General features: G+C 41.0%; 1 protein-coding gene across 1 annotated transcript in view; it reads right to left on the bottom strand.

The window, feature by feature from the left end:
* STARD13 (StAR related lipid transfer domain containing 13) overlaps window positions 1–17,868 on the bottom strand; it is a 186,177-nt gene that overhangs the window by 159,683 nt on the left and 8,626 nt on the right. The window lies entirely within an intron of this gene.

Here is a 17,868-nt window from a genome sequence, read left to right on the forward strand (position 1 = left end):
AATAGGGTTCGATATTCGATTCGAGTAGTCGAACATTGAGGGGCTACTCGAATCGGATTTTGAACCTCAAACATTTTAGTGTTCGCTCATCTCTAGCTATCACGCATTCCTATGGGAGCGAAGTATTCGAATCTACTATTCACTCAACACTAATCACAATGTACACTTTTCCTATTAGTATGTCTTTGTAGAATGGGAGGAAATCCACACAAACACGGGTAGAACATACAAACTCCTTGCAGATGTTGTTCCTGGCAGGACTTGAACCCAGAACTCCAGGACTGTAAGGCTGCAATGCTAACCAATTAGCCACCGTGTTGCCCCTATATACATATATATCTTTCTGAAGCCGCAGGCCGGCTGGGACTTTAAGATAGATCACCTTGATACAAAGAGTCTCAGTCCCTTCTGGTTTCAGGCTGGGAAGTCCAGCCAATGTATAGATTGAATTTTCTAGTCCGGATTGCCACGTGTACATGGGGACTTGTGGTAAACTCACACACAGCAAATTTTTTTGTGTAAATTTCTGCCACTGTCCCATTTGTCTAAATAAAGTTGCAATAATCCATATACACGCTGCATTCCACATATTCACATCTACCTATTGGAATTTTCACTTGCATACATTTGCGGGATGTCTGAATGCTCTGGTAAATTGGCCAGACAAATAAGGATCCTTTCACATTCAGATTTTTTTTCTGGTAGTTTAAAAGGGTTATTAGGATAGGTCAATATTGGATCTGCAGGGACCCAACACCCAGAACCCCACAGATCAGCTGTCCCAAAACAGCATGGCCCTCAGTATTGTTTATATTCCAGGAGTCGCTCTGCTAACAAACCCTACTGTAGGTTCTTGCAGATCCTCTTTAAAATACTGCACCAAAAACTGCAGGTGTGAATCCAGCCCTAGGAATTTATATGTAGATTCTTTATATACTTTCTTCTTTAAAATGGTCTACATAACTGCGCAGGGATGAAGCTCTGTGACCGTCTTTTCATGCTCATCTGCAATGCAGACAAACCTATCAATTTCATTTTTACAGGGAAGCAATTGACCTTGTGCAAGGATATAAGAAGAATACTATGCAGCACTTATTATACAAGGACGGATCTCATGGCACATTACACAGCTTTTATAGCAGATTAATAAATGATATCTAAAGGAGTTTATATCACACCAGCAGCAATCCCACATAATTAGGGAGCGTGCACATAAAACCTAAAGCCCCACGTGGCGGAAACGCAGTGTTTTCTGCCTCATGTTGCAGAAAAATGCCGCATTTTACAGTAGTAGCAAAGTGAAGAGATTATGATTAATCCCATCCAAACCCTTCAGAAAAGCTGTGTCCTGAAAAAACGGAAATGCCCGACACTCTCTGTCATTGAAAACAATCAGAGGCGGATTCTTGCAAGTATTTGGAGCTGATTTTGAGGCAGAATCCACCTTAAAATCAGCTCTAAACTCCACTGTTAGGCTAAGGCCCTATGTGGCATCCCGCAGCAAAAAAGCGCTGCGGGAAAAACCGCGACAGCAATGCATTGGGGTTCTTCTCGCATCTCTGTAGACAGAAAGTTCACAGAGGTTTTCTTTGTGAACTGTTACAGTTATGCCTATGGGGAAACCGCCAGCGTTTCCGTAGGTATAATTGACATGCCGTGATTTCCAAAACTGCGCCAGTTTTGGAAATCGCGGCCTGTCCGCAGTGCGGTTTTGACCACAAAGTGGGCATGGGATTCGCTAGAATCCCATCCACTTTTCCCTGACTGTAAAATGCCGGGATTTTTCCTGCAGTATTTCTGCCGCTGGGAAATTGCGGCATTGTGTCATGTGGGGCATGACTCAATTTTACACACAGATCCCCCTAGGAAGTTGTACAGCCCTATAGAGGCCATAGTGATCTGTACTAGAGATTTATATGTCCCCCCCTCCCGTGTACTGTCACATAGACTCTGTGCACACAGCTCAATTCATAGCCGTATTTTTCAGAGCCCAGTGGTGATTAATCTTTTTTTACAGACATTTAGACTTCAGTAAATGACCCGAGAGCCCAAGATGAGGGATACTTCATGTACTACTTCTTCAAGGATCTCAGACACCACACACACAAGAATATCGGCTGTGCCATTTTTTATGGCCATATCTGTCGTGCTAGTCCATGGTCAGCACTTATTCATATAACAGTGACTATGCGACACGGCCATTATAGAACCAATTAATCTCAATGGTTCTATTCACATGGCCCTATCGATATCTGGTTTTTTTTACAGCCAGGAATGGAGACTGTTCACATGACCTATATTTTGAGAGTCCATTGTAATGGACTCTCAAAATGTTGCTCATGTTCTATATTTTTCTGTTTTTACAGATCCCTCAATACCCTGCAATGGATGAGGAATCAGTAAAAACGGATGTCCCTTTGGTGCAAAACACTTCCTCAAGGTCGTTTTCAGCAGTGAACACTGGCCCTGTGGTGTCCGTTTTTCAATGGATGATACATGGAAGCATTAATTTTACTGTCAATGAATGAGGGCTATTCGCATGACGGTTACGGTATTTTCACGTCTGCTCTGCATCTCTTTCATGTGAATCTAGCCTAATAGTGAAATGTCTTGGAATGATTCCACCATCTCTAAAGAGGTATTAAGAAGTAACTGGAACTGGATTCTATTTTGTGGGTTATCTCCTTAGAGGTAAATTATAGTAAGGTTTTCCATGACTGTTTTATAATCCACAATATTTTGTAATCCACATCTGTCAGGTTTTGTGAATGCTGAAATAAATAGATTTTATTGTATGGTTTAGTAAACTAGATATAAGTAATACATAAAGGTAATATATATCGCTTGCATATGCCGTAACTTACTAGTCAGTGAGGTCTCAATGTTTGTTCTCCCATCAACCCTAGAACAAACAGACCAGGTCCTATGCCAAGAGTTACACAATCTGCAGAGGGACAGGTTGGGCATGGCACCGTGCAGGGCTGAGACATTTACCAGGGTGAACTTTATGTTCTGTATATTACTGACTTACTGTCAGAGCAAAATATCATGACTTACCCACTGCTGGCTTTGTCTATTAAAAAAATGACTCAGGCTAATGCCCCACCGGACAACCTGCACCTATAAAACACTGCGGGAAAAACCGTAGCAGGAACACATTGCGGTTCTTCCCGCAGCGCTTTAAAGAGAAAGTTTGTGGAGTTCTCCTCCACGTACTTTCTGATACAATTATATCTATGGAGAAGCCGTTGGCGTTTCCGTAGATATAATTGACATGTTGCCATTTCCAAAACCGCACCGCAGTTTTTGCCGCAAAGTGGGCATGGGATTCGCAAGAATCCCATATCCACTTTGCAGTTACTGTAAAACGCGGCGTTTCTGGGCCTTAGGCTTTAGGCCTTAGGCTAAAGTCCCAGGTTGCGGAAACGCAGTTTTTTTTGTTGCAGATTTTGCTGCATTTTTTTGAGCCAAATTCAGGAGTGGATTGAGCAGAAGGTAGAAGTATAAGAGCTTCCCTTATATTTCCCATTCCTTTTGAAGCCATTCTTGGCTTTGGCTCAAAAAAACGCAACAAAATCTGCAACAAAAAAAGCTGAATTTCCGCAACTTGAGGCCTCAGCCTTAAAAGGTCTCAAATGCTGCGATTTGGCTGCAGCGGAAACGCCCTTCTGACTGTAAAGAGCTACGGTACCGGCACCGATAGCTCTTCACTCGGGGCACAGATTGGGAAAGCCGACAGTGCACTGAATTCAACGCACTGTCGGCTTTCCTGTAGTATATAGAACTGCCTGTGCCCCAAACCATGAAAGATCCCCTTTAAGAAGTGCTCCCCGACACCCTATATATTTCCAGAAAGTAAACAAACTGGCAATTGCAGTTGACTTGACAGGCTGTTGACAACCATGTCCGCCTTCATGCAACTTTGTAATAAACAGGAAATTTAAAAAAAAAACCTGAAAGGGTTAAAACATTTACTTGTGCTGAAAACTCACATCCAAGCTGAGGTATATACACACAAAGCCATATAAATATAATAATTCCAAGGATACAACAAATGTCTATATCAACAAGGGATTGCTTTCTTGAAAATGAAGCCATGTTTGCCATAGTCAGCAAATGTGTTAAAAATACTTTATATACTGTACACTGCAGGCAGCCATTATGCGACCACAGTCTATATTTTGCAGAGTATACAGTGCATAAAGATATACAATTTTATAATTATTAACACAACCACCTTCATGCAACTTTGCAACATTTATTAGAAAATTTACAGAAATAATTCCAATTTGGGACTGAAATGCATACTCAAGTAGACCTCTTATGCAAAAAGAAAAAACTGTAAGACGTGAGGAGTTCATACATGCCACACATGTCTACATACACAGGTGCACGTGTCAAAGAAATTCCATGACCACAGGAATACACCCAACAATTTTAGCATGAAAATGAAATTGAGGTTTACATTACATTATATTATTACCCTTCCCCTATACAAACCATAACCCTATTCAACAATTGTAAATACTTAAATCTAAGTAATGTTACAAGCAGGGTCTGTTTCAGAAGGGGATTAATAGGGGTGTTTATTGCTCTTGAACTATGATTGTAAGGGTAAGTTCACATGGAGTTTTTTGGTCAGAATTTTGAGGCCGTATCCGCCTCAAAATCCTGACCAAAAAGACGGCTCCCATTGAAATCAATGGGAGCTGCTCAGGAGTTTTTTCCGGGAGCCGTTTCTTCCAGCTCCCGGAAAAAAGAAACGAGATGCTCATTCTTCAGGCCGTTGCCTCATGATTCAGCCTGAAGACACTCCCTCCTCCGGACTAGGCCCATTCATTAGGCAATCAGGAGCAGGATGCGCAGCTGGACGCCGATGCACTGCATTGGCATCCCGTTGCGGCTAGCTGCACAGAAAAGTCACACAGCAGAAAAGGTTTGCACCGTGGGAACTTACCCTTAAAAGCATACCTCCCAACCGTCCCGATTTCCACGGGACATTCACGATTTCGGTATGTGTCCCGCAGTCCTGGTTGGAGGGACTCAGATCTGCGTCTGAGATGGGGGACATGGGGGCAGAGATGGGGGACATGAAACTGGGGCAGAGATGGGGGGACATGAATCTGAGAAAGAGATGGAGGGGACTTGAAACTGGGGGCAGATGAAGGGTGTATATGAAACTGGGGGAGAGAAAGAGGGGGAACATATAATTTACAGGTGACTGTAGGAGGATTATACTGTGTGGGGGCACATGAAAAATGAATGAGAATGGGCGGAGTCAACATAAAAGTGGGTGGAGCTAAATTTGCCACACATTTTGTCCCTCTTTCAGTTCTTCAAAAGTTGGGAGGTATGCTTAAAAGGGAGTTGGTCAATAGACCCAGAATATCAACCCCACTTTGTAGATAGATAGGTTAGGGTCACCTGAATCAAAAAGTGAATCGGGGCCTCCATTGCCTTGATAGTTTCTGTCACTATGCTAATCAGTTCTTTGGAGCAATGAGGGTGTTGCCATTGCTCCAAAGAAATAACAGGTAACACTCTCATTGGCAGTTCCATGAGGTGAAAGAAGAAGAATTTTTTTCACCGTCCTCGGAAGTGATGCCGATTTCTCTATTTGTTTGCCTCTATTCCCTGGCTTTCCTGGTCCGAAAGATTATCTTGCACCCTGAATTGGACTAAGGATTAAGTGCAGTGAGCTCCAAAAAACTTGTTCTTTTTTGCAAACACTCTCATTGTTCTAAAGTGCTCATTTGCATGTTAAAAAAACTGGCACAAATTTGGAAGGCTAAACCACTGTAGGATTCAGGTGACCCTAACCTATCTATCTACTGGCTTTGGCCACCTGCTTTAGTCCATACATCTATTATAACTTATTTTCGCAACAATAACAATGTCGATGAACATTATCCTTCACTTTCATGCTTCATATATTCCAGTACAAAAATATTTTCACTATGGAGTATCGGAAATTCGGTGAAAATACTGTCAGCGATGGCGTATGACATCATCAGAACTGTAATGAGGCGTTCTCACTGTTCAAACAAAGTTTCACAACTTTTCTGCATCAGTTCTGATGAACGGGCAGGAATTGGTTCTCTGCCTATTTGCAAGATAATGGAGCGATTGTCTTATGTTTGTATCAGCTAGAAATCTATTTCTGCCGACATTCTACTGCTAAGTCTCTGCCTTGGGCGGAATTCTTTACCAAAGCCGACTTAAAACCACCTGTCAAATTAAAACTCAAACAAACATCAATTCTGGACAAGATTTCATTTTTCATGTGCGCGGCCTGAGGTTCACATTGAATTACATTTAATGTCCCTGGGAACCTTCCCCTTACTGGTGAATGCAGCTTTCTACCTTGCACTGTGAATGTGTACATGGCCTAAGGCGACGTTGATACAGGTTCGGCTAATCTTCTGCCATTGTAATTAAACACAACCACAGCGTATAATACATGGATGAAGAGGGACGAGCCATTGGTCTTGGTATACATACCCTACCATACAACCTGATACATTTATGTGTAATATTTCCTATAAATATTATGAGAATCTACTTCATTATTCCTACAACAATTTTATTCGGACTCTTTTCACGCTGAACCTTTACCATTATCCAAATAGTCTTTCATCTCCTTGTAGAGATCTTTTCTCCTTTCTTCTGTTAATCTTAATGAAAGTTCAGGCCGCATGCTGTGACATTTCCTTCTCTTAGCTCCTCAGTGTTTCTTGATCTCCTTTTAATTCCCAGGACACTAACCGCATGCTATTCTTGGTGGAATCAAAGAAATCAGGATTGGCCTTTCCATTACTGTATAACCCTCACAATAAATGCTCAGCCCAACAAACACAGCATTCAAAAATGAGTAAAAAAAAAAGCTAAAAAATATTAGTTATTATCAATGGTGTAAACGGAGGGCCAAGGATAAGCCTCCATTCTTGGTAGTGTTTTATCTCAATACACCCCCTTCTGTCATGCGTGTGAAGAGGAATAGTTCTATGCAGGTTCTCAGTGAGGGTAAGCCAAGGCCCCTCTCTGTATATCAGATGACATCTACAGGGTCTGCCCCATTGGTAAGTAATCGGTAGTCGAGCATTATCAACTTCATTGTAAATACTGGTTGTCATCAGCAAGTGTATTGTGTTCTTGTGTGTTGTGTCACCTCGCCATGCCTGCTGGTTTACGCCCTTTACATACTGCCACCATTTCCCTATAAATCTTACAGTCTGCATCCAGCCAATGACATGCACCAATGAGCTACTTAAGGCAGCTTCTCCCAGAAAAGCTTCCTAGCTTTCTACTGTTCTCCAAGGGTACCTGATTCTCTGCTGACTGCCCTGACCTCTGCTTGGATTACCATGACAAACAAAAGTTGCCTTCCCTGACCTTGGACTGGACCTTGACTACTCTCTTGCCTAACCCCTCATTGTTAAGCACTGGTGTCTCTTGACCTACCTGGGCCAGCTATTACATACAATGGAATAGTCCTAGAGGTGAAGTGTCCTACTGGGAGCACTACAAAAAGTTTGGACATATGCATGATCTGTGTATGTGCTTTTAAAGAGATCAAAACATTGGAGAATGCGTGCAGAGTTGATGATAGGATGCTGACTTAGAGAGGACTGTTGACTACTACTACTCCCAGTCTCCTGGCCTCCACCAATGGGCTTCTACAGAGGTAGCAATCTGGTGGTTCCCTGCAGTGAAAACAAGATCCCATAGGGTTTAAAGAGTCAAAAATCGGTTTCACTGATGCAGGGAAAGAGACGTTTATAGGAAGGCTGCAGACATCAGTCCCAGAATGCAAACATACGGCAATTAGAAAACTTGTGTGAGTAATAATAAATCTGTAGGGCTGAGGCCTCGATCACATTCACACAATGTACAGATTGGAGCTTGTGGGGCATATTTGGTGTGAGAAAGAGCCTTATGCCAAATATGCACCACAACCTGAGTACTTACCCCTAATATTAGCAATTGTTTATGTAAGGGAGTGAGGAGTGTTAGTCTAGTGCAGTGATTTCCAATGGGGGGACTGTGAAGACCCACCAGGGGTACCCTAGAAATCCAAATAGGAAATGACAGCATATCTTCTTTAACCTCATAGTTGAATGGTCCAATGGAGTAGGAAGCCTTTAGTCTCCGGCTCTGTGTCTCTGGCATCTGCTGCCATATTTCCCAGGCAATGAGAATGTAAAAAACCAAAAGGACCGCGCTCACAGGTCAATAGATTTATTCGGAAAAAACTGGAGTGCACAACACAGACTCACCGTGTTTCGGGCCTAAATGCCCTTTATCAAGTGCATAAACTTTACGCTGGGTAGCTCAAACATGAGCTATGAGAATGGGCAAGTGACACTTTAAAAAAATAAAAATAAAAAATTGTTTACATAGCACAACCACAGTATGGAGCCACTGGGGGACATTACTAGTTTCTGGAGGCCACTGAGTTGCATTACTACTTGCCTGGAGGTCACTGGGGTGCATTATTACATGCTTTGGGACCACTTGGGTGCTCCTGAATCTGAAAAGATTGGGAAACACTGCTCTAATGGAATGACACTGACATTATTTTGCGATGTGATAGACACTATAACTTTCATTCTATTCACACCTTTGGCAAGATACAGTGGAAATTCGGAAATGTATATTGTAGCACAGTACACTGTCGCTTACAGGACATGCTTGATGCCACAGTACAAGTGATTGTGCAACAACTTTCTGATCAGTCTTTGACCAAAGATGGGAAGTACTTCAAAATGTCTGCTGCCATTGAGGGGCATCCAAAATGAGAGACACTTTTTGTCTGATCGAACAGTGACACTTTTGGTCTCTAGGAGGGGACTCCTTGCCTCTTTGCCACTTAGGTATACTCCACAGGTATCATCAGTCACTGGGACATATTTAGGAAGACTGTTGTAATGAATGCTTGTCTTCATATCCCTGGCACTGTCAGAAGACCCACCTCTTTATAGGTGTGGCAGCTCCTCCGCTGGGCCACGCGTCTGTTTCAGCGGTCATTTGTGCAAGTAAACTGGCGTAAATTATATCAAATCTACCGCAACGCCTATAACGTTCGTTTTTATTAAAGTGGCCTGGGAGGCACAAAAACTTCATTTGTGACAATTATTGTCTCAACGGACGTTTAAAAAGTCACACACCCGAGGTCTGCAACTGTTTTTAACCCAGATATCTGTTGTAAACAAAATAATAAATATACCCCATTATGTCTAAATCTGCCCTGTGCTTCCAGGCATCTTCATGGTCTCACAAATCACCCAGATACCCCCTGATCTGATATATTGCCATGCCATTCCAGAATCTTATCTCATTTATCTAATGCCAAGTGCACTTTGAGACAGACTAGCTGCTTTCGAAGTGTTGCTTTATAATCTAACACACATATATATATATATATATATATATATATATATATATATATATATATATATACCGTATATACTTGAGCATAAGCCGAATTTTTCAGCACAGTTTTTGTGTTGAAAAAGCCCCCCTCGGCTTATACTCGAGTCAAGCAAAAAAAAAAAAATTTTTTTTTTTTTTTTTTTTTTTTTTGGGGGGGGGGGGGAGAGGGCAGGGGGGAATCTATGAAGCTGCAATAGTAATGTATAGAATCTCCCATAAAATAGTGGGAAAAAAAGAAGCTTTCAAAAAAATATAATAAAAAAATAAAGTAAATAAAAGTTCTAAATCCCTCCTTTCCCTAGAATACATATAAAAGTAGAAAGTGACTGTGACACACATACACATTAGGTATCCCTGTGTCTGACAGTGCCTGGTCTACTGAATATAGGGGATCTGCAGTGCTCCTGTTCCGTCAGAAAGGGGTTAATAAGAGCACTGCAGATCCCCTATATTCTTCCAGGCTGAATGCCAAGTGGGGGAAAAAAAAACCCAGTCCTCAAGCTCAGGGAAGGGGCAGACAGACAACCAAGACACCCCCTCCCATTCCCCAGCACCCAGCACCTACTGCACCCAAAAAATTTTGAAATTTTCCAGTAGCTGCTGCATTCCCCCCCCCCCCCCCCCTCGGCTTATACTCGAGTCAATAAGTTTTCCCAGTTTTTTGTGGTAAAATTAGGGGACTCGGCTTATATTCGGGTCGGCTTATACTCGAGTATATATGGTATATGTGCCGGAGTTCCCCAAAGTTGGACACTTTGACCACCTTGTCTTCATGTAGTGCTTGGCATCAGTCACACCGTGACATTCCCTGGCTTAGTCCGAGTTATTTATTGGATTCTCTTAAAATAAATGGAGGTGAAGAAAGTAACAGAGCTGAATATAGAAACTAGCAGAGAGTGAATTTATTTCATAGACAACTCTCAAAAAAGATATTACCCCTCCCTGGTGCTCCATGGACATAGTAAAAGCACAATAGTGAATGTAGCCATCACATACATGAAGCTCTCTTGCTAGTCCCTCTATTTGGACCCTGTCGATTTGTACATGTTGTGCGTTTTCTTTAAGACCAGGAAGTTCAGTTTAGTTTTCGGAGACTTGAATGTTTTAGTTTTATTCCATCTTTAGAGGATAATTACTATGATAAGGAAACCAAGTCCTGCCATGAAAACATCTTCATCTACAATACAAACAAATGTTTCCTAAATGACCTCACAATGACAACATTACCATTGTAATTGGCTATTATGTTTTATGTATTTCCTATCTTTGCTTTGGATCCGGAATGGAGAAGATTAGTTCATCGGATAATTTAGTTTGTTTATTTTGACTTTTTTTTAAAGATTTTAATCTGATTTCATATTTTAATTTGCCAAAATATTGTTTTAATGCAGAATAGTATTATTCTGGGCTTGCATTGCATTTTGGCTTCCTTACCTTTCTTCTTGAGCAGTTATGTCGTAGGTGGTCAGCTATAGTTTTTTTGTTGAAAGTTAAGTAACGCAGTGAAAAATTGCAAATTTGCAATTGAATTTTAATCTAGTCAAATGGACCTCACTGATTTATATCTGGCTACACAGTTTAAAATGTTAACACTGACGTACAAAGTCATCCCCAACCTGTCCCCTCCATACATCTCTGATCTAATCTACCAATTCCTGCCCACATGTAACCACCAATCCTCCAAAGACCTCCTACTCTGCTCTGCTCTTAACCTCTCCTCACACAACCATTTCCAAGACCCCGACCCCTCCTGTCCATACCCCATACTCTGGAACTCACTACCATAATACATAAGACTGTCCCACACAACCTTCAAGGAGACATTGAAGTCTCACCTCTTCAGGATGGGCAACAACAGTGCCACTGCCACCACTCCACCATCCCAACAGCTTCTCCCCCTCACCTTCTGTCTCTATCCCTCTTCCCTCATAGTTTTGTAAGTGTTTGCATGCAGGGCCTTTATCCCCTTGTACCAGTTAGTCTGTGTTTGTATGGTACTTGTTTTGTGTATTTTGTATCTTGTATGCAAACCCTCAATACACATCACCATAGAACTAATATAGTAATGTACAGCACCATGGAATTAATATAGTAATGCAGAGCACCATGGAATTAATATAATAATGTAGAACACCATGGAATTAATATAGTAATGTACAGCACCATGGGATTAATATAATAATGTACAGCCACATGGAATTAATATAATAATGTACAGCACCATGGAATTAATATAATAATCTGCAGCACCATGGAATTAATATAATAATGTACAGCACCATGGGATTAATATATTAATGTACAGCACCATGGAATTAATATAATAATGTACAGCACCATGGGATTAATATATTAATGTACAGCACCATGGGATTAATATAATAATGTACAGCACCATGGGATTAATATAATAATGTACAGCACCATGGAATTAATATAGTAATGTACAGCAGCATGGAATTAATATAATAATGTACAGCACCATGGAATTAATATAATAATGTACAGCACCATGGAATTAATGGCGCTCTAAATAAATACATATAATATAATCGGGTCCATTCAGTTCCATTGTGGTAACCATCATTTTGTCAGGAAGATTAGACTGGTGCAGATATGAATGGGGTAGCTCATGTCTTCAATGAACTACACTTCCTAATAATTCCATATTTTCTTTACTCATTTATAGGGTATCGGATAGTGTGAAAATACATTTGCTGAGGTTTAAGTCCTTCCAGTGACAGCAGATGACAGGAAGGGGTTAATCAATCATGTATGTACACAATAAAAGGAGCGGGGAAGAAAGATATTTGTGATAGGTTGCAGGGAGATATAAGAGGAGCAGATCTTGCAGTAAAAAGTGACAAAACAGTTTTACAACACTTAATATAATTAAATGGATTTTTCAATCTTCATTGTGACATGTTATTTACTGCAACATTCACATGATGGTAGAAGCAAATCCCCATAAACGGTATGAGAATTGTAGTTTTTCCACCCCACCCTCCCAAAAATTGTTACTACACTATATGCACCCCATAATAGTGCTATTAAAGTATACCTATCAGGACATTTAGGATATTTAATAAATACCGATAGATATGAGTCTCGGGTCTGGGACCCTTATTTATCTTTGAGAACAACCCTTGTCTCTCAGCCACAGCGAACGGAGGGGTGGCTGCGTATGCCTGTGCAAAATTGTAAGTGCCATGTTTAATGCATATATACTACTTCTGTGCCATTGTGTACATAGTTTATATGTAATCTGAATTGTTTTCCCCTTAACTGGGCTGGACCACTGTGGGGAGGGAAAATGAGTCTTAGTATGTTCCAGCCAGTTAGTTCAGGAATGTGGTAGGAGACCAGAACCACCTTCTAAGGTGGAAGTTGGTGAAAGTCTAGAGCCAGAGTCAACCCCCACTGCAGCCGTAAGAGAAAATGTAGGGTACAAAGTGCCAGTCCAAGGATAAGTGGAGCAAGAGCTCTGACCCAGAGCCAAAGGGCGGGCACGGCACTATAGGACTGAATATGTATTAGGCTGGCATCTTCTGAGAGCAAGAGAGAGAGAGATTCAGGCGTGGGGTGCTGGAACTACCATCTTCCGGACTCACTCCATACTCCCAGTGGACCTCTATTATAAGAAGTGTACCTTCCATTGTCTGGAAGCTTTTCATTGCCTTACTACACAAATGTTCATGTAAAATATTGTGTGATGTGTTTCCAGTAACCAAGTCTGCTCAGCCATTTTCTGCATTGCCAAGATCATTAGGATGTGCCCTGGGTGAAGTCTACCACCACCACCAAGTACACAGCAGGCCCTCTCAGCTTTGTACCAGCCCAGGAGGAGAGCTGGTGGATTTGGTTGAGTCCTCTAGACATCTGTGATCACTCCTGTTTCCGCTAAAACTCCCAGCATTCAATTTCTCTCCAACAGGTGGCTACATATAGCTCTTTCCATTCTCTTGTACAGGGGTTCCAAGAATAGTTGAGAAAGTTGCCATGTATGTTTTTAAATCTCATACAAGTAAAGGAAGTGATGTACACAGACACTGCCATCTATCTCCCCTCATTGTATCCACAAAATGGGAGTTAGGAAACCCCTGTTCTTGAGATAGATGTGAATATAGCTGTAATTTTCCAGACTGCTTATACTCGAGTATAAGCTGAATTTTTAAGCACAGTTTTTGTGCTGAAACAGCCCCCCTCAACTTATACTCGAGTCAAGCAAAAAAAAAAAATAAAAAAAAAATATTTTTTTTTTCTATTTTTTTATTTATTTATTTATTTTGGGGGGGAGGGGGGGTCTATGACCAGCCACAATAGTAATGTATAGAATCTCCCGAAATAGTGAAAAAAAGAGACTTTAAAAAAATAAAATAAATAAAAGTTCTAAATCCCTCCTTTCCCTAGAATACATATAAAAGTAGAAAATGACTGTGAAACACAAACACATTAGGTATCCCTGTGTCTGACAGTGCCCGGTCCACTGAATATAGGGGATCTGCAGTGCTCCTGTTCTGTCGGGAAGGGGTTAATAGGAGCACTGCAGATATCCTATATTCAGCCAGGCTGAATTCCAAGTGGGGGGAAAAAAAAACCCAGTCCTCAAGCTCAGGGAAGGGGCAGACAGACAACCAAAACACCCCCTCCCCTTCCCCAGCACCCAGCATCTACTGCACCCAAAAACTCCGGCCATTTTAATTTTTGAAATTTTCCAGTAGCTGCTGCATTTCCCCCCCTCAGCTTATACTTGAGTCAATAAGTTTTCCCAGTTTTCTGTGGTAAAATTAGGGGCCTCGGCTTATATTCGGGTCGGCTTATACTCGAGTATATATGGTACTTTAAGTACTATCAACAAGAAAACGACTCTCAAAATGTGTTAAAAAATTGCCTACAAAAGACCAGTTATTATAGGGTTAAATCATGTTCTAAAAGAATACTCACAAAAATAAATAAAAACACTAATCCCAAGGAATATCTGCCATAATATAAAAAATGTAACAGAAGTTTGGAAAAAAATATATTTATCGGGAAACGAATGAATTATAGTGAATGCATTCAAAGTTTAGAAAACAGATGGGAGAAGCGGAGTATTTCCCTCCCTGAAGTCAGGCCAAATCCAGCACAATTCACAATGGGAATAGAGAGACCCTTAGGTCACAGTCAGAATCTGGACCACTTAGCTGGAGCTCTTGGGGCTTCTTCACTGAGATTTACACCGGAAAACTATATCACTGAGACATCCGACAAAACAAGGAAGCTGAAGATCCGAAGCTCAGCCAAGAGTGACAGAAAGCTATTGCTGATACAACCCAGATGAAGATATATAGACTTCTGAGCGTCCAAAGAACTTCTACACTATATTGTACTTTCAAAGTCATGGTAGAAAACACTCAATGTTATGAGATTTCTTAGAATTCCCAAAGAATATACACTGCCATTTCTATAAAAGGTGACTAGTGATAGTCTATTTACTTATCTGTCATTATATCCTTCCCATAAAATCACTGTACAGTATTTTTTCTTATAGGAAACCTAAACCAACAATTAGGGTTGAGTGATCGGGATTGGGAAAGATCGGATCCCGATCAAGCAAATTTCACAATTGGGATCGGCTGGAAAATGATCGAAAATCGGATTTTAAAAACAATCCTGAAATCTCAAGATCGGCTCAACCCTACCAACGATACATCTAAATCCCATCAATATTTGGTGTGACCTTTGCCTTTCATCAGTTCTTCTTGGTACTTGCAGACAGTTTTTGAAGGAACTCGTCAGGGAGGTTGTTCCTGCCATCTTGGAGAACTAAGCCCAGGTCTTCTGTGGATGTAGGCTTGCTCCAATCCTTCTGTGTCTTCATATAATCCCAGACAGACTGGATGAAGTTGAGATCAGGGAGATGGTGGTGAAATCACTTCTAGGACTCTCCCTCCAAGGGGTGGTCAAATCAAATATTGATGGAATTTAGGTTTCACTTTTCTTCATTCACTTGCTTTAATCTATTAAACACTTATATTTCTAATTTTGCAGAGTACTCTATGTATAATTTTATTTTTCAGTCTTATTATTTTCCTCTTATATTTTACACTGCTGTCATCCACTTCTCTCTAGATAGATGATATAAAGTTATGCTCTTCACACATCATCAAGCAAGACGTTCAGAAATGGACACCGGTGGGATTCCACCGATGATGTGTGAGTAAGTCAAATAGACAGATGCAACTCCTCCACTTCAGGAGTAAGAACTTCCTGACGTGGAATAAAAGTCTAAACAGAACAAACAACCAATGGAAGAGAATAGAATAGCTTCCTGAAATGGGTGACCTATATTCCAAAGTTTCCTTTCTAATATAAACACAAGCATATCTCTATCTGTCTATGGTGTTGTGGTCATTAAGTTGATGTAAAGAGTCAGATTTATTAAGACTGATGTTTCGTATGCCAGTTTTTATAAAAGGTGCAACAAGTGCAAGGCGCAGATTTGCTGTATAATTCACACAAGAAAAGCGGTGAAGATATGTTGGGCCAACGCATCTCCGCCTGCCCTGACCTTCAACCTGCTCTGTGCACATTTGCAGAAAGTGGTAAGCGCAGAACATTCATTATCCATTAAAATATTGAAGTCCTATGGGACAATCAAATAACATACTGTATAAAACATAGAACAGTCCTACCGGTTCCAATGATGGGTTGAGTCAATCAATGTGGGGCTACAGTCACACCCAACCAAAAAGGGAGGCAAAGTTCAAAATCAACGGGTAGTGGAGGACTAACCCTATAATCGACCTACCACCCTGATAATTTGACTCCCGATCTAACAAGGGCAGAACCATTACTTGCCCTGGACAACCCTATATACACGTCCTCCCAAACAGAGATGAGTGAGTAGTATTCGAGCTTGTAGGTATTCGATCGAATAGTTGAATATTGAAGTCTACTCGAATCGAACTTTGAATTTTCGAATATTTCACGACTCGCTCATCTCTACTGAATATGTTTTGTTTTTAATGCCTACATTGTCCTAGTTCCTGTCCCACCTCCCCTGCATAGTTATTGGTGTAAAACAAAGCACAAGGGAAGGTGGGAGGGGAATCAAATTTTTACTGCGTTTACCGCATGATATTCGATCGAGTACGAGTATTTCGAATACCGTAGTATTCGATTGAATATCTACTTGATCGAATACTACTCGCTTATCTCTACTCCCAACGGGTTTCTTCACCTGATAGCAGGTAATCATCAGGGGATATTGAATGATGAACTCAATGGTTCCAGACGATGCTACAACCCCAAATGCAGGGGAGCTCTCCCTCTTACAACACTGGTGAAAGACATAAATGGTTCAAACAAAATGAAATATTAAAATTAAAAACCAAGTGCCAGTGCTTTGGTGGTCCCTGTTGGTCTTTGTTTTATTGTCTTCTTTGTTTTTTTCTTTAGCCTTACCATGTATCACACACCATGTATGGGCCCAATGCATCAGTGAATTGATTTGGGCCTACTAATCGGGGAGTTGTTTAAAGTGGTCCCCTGATATTTACCATAAACCCCCATCTGGGGATCTTCTCTTCATTGCCCAGGTCACTACCTTTAGCAGTAGTCTCCATTCAGTTGTGGCTAACCTAAATGGGCTTATGAACACTGGTGTGTGGCACAGGCGGATCAGGAAGAGATGTGGTCATTGAACAAGCCAAGGTCAGGGCAGGAAGAGTTTGTTTATCATGATATTCAGGCAGGCATCACAGAGTCAATAAGGTTATGAGGAAAGGTGGAACTCATGACTGGTAATAAGTAGAAAAGGTCATCATAGCTTGTCAGTCATTTTCATGACCCCTTCATTGTATGACCCTATACATCTTTTATCCAATCTCTGACAATTCACCAACATAAACTATAAGTAAATAAACTAAAAACAACTCATGGAGGTCAAAAATTCATTTAAATTCCCACGCCATATCTTCCAACACAAGCGGTTAATATATGTGTTGTAACACACAGCGAACCGTGCGTCCAAGTGACATGACTCACCGGTTCTCCATTTCCTGCCTGTATTTCCGTTGGCTCTTTATTAGACCTCTAGTGATGTTGGTGCGGTGACTGTCTGGTAAACTAAGCATATTCTCCCACTGCGTTTTAGGTCAAGTTTGCATAAAATATTTACGGCAACCGAGTAATTGTTACCATATGTTGCCGTGAACCTGACCTTGCATAGACACTGTAGTTCTCGGGATGAAATGTATTTGTATAACAACTTGCGTGGCTACATTACTGAAAGGAAGACGAAAAAGTTTCTATAAACAGCAGCAGGATGACGTCTTCCCTCTTCACACTCTTTTTAATATTTGGGCATATCTCAGCTATCATTGTCAGGTTCACAGCCAGGGTCTGTATGTATATATGTATTTACATAGAAAGCCAATGATATAGAACACATTG

This window comes from Leptodactylus fuscus, chromosome 2 (assembly GCF_031893055.1).
Source record: "Leptodactylus fuscus isolate aLepFus1 chromosome 2, aLepFus1.hap2, whole genome shotgun sequence".
Lineage (NCBI taxonomy): Eukaryota > Metazoa > Chordata > Amphibia > Anura > Leptodactylidae > Leptodactylus > Leptodactylus fuscus.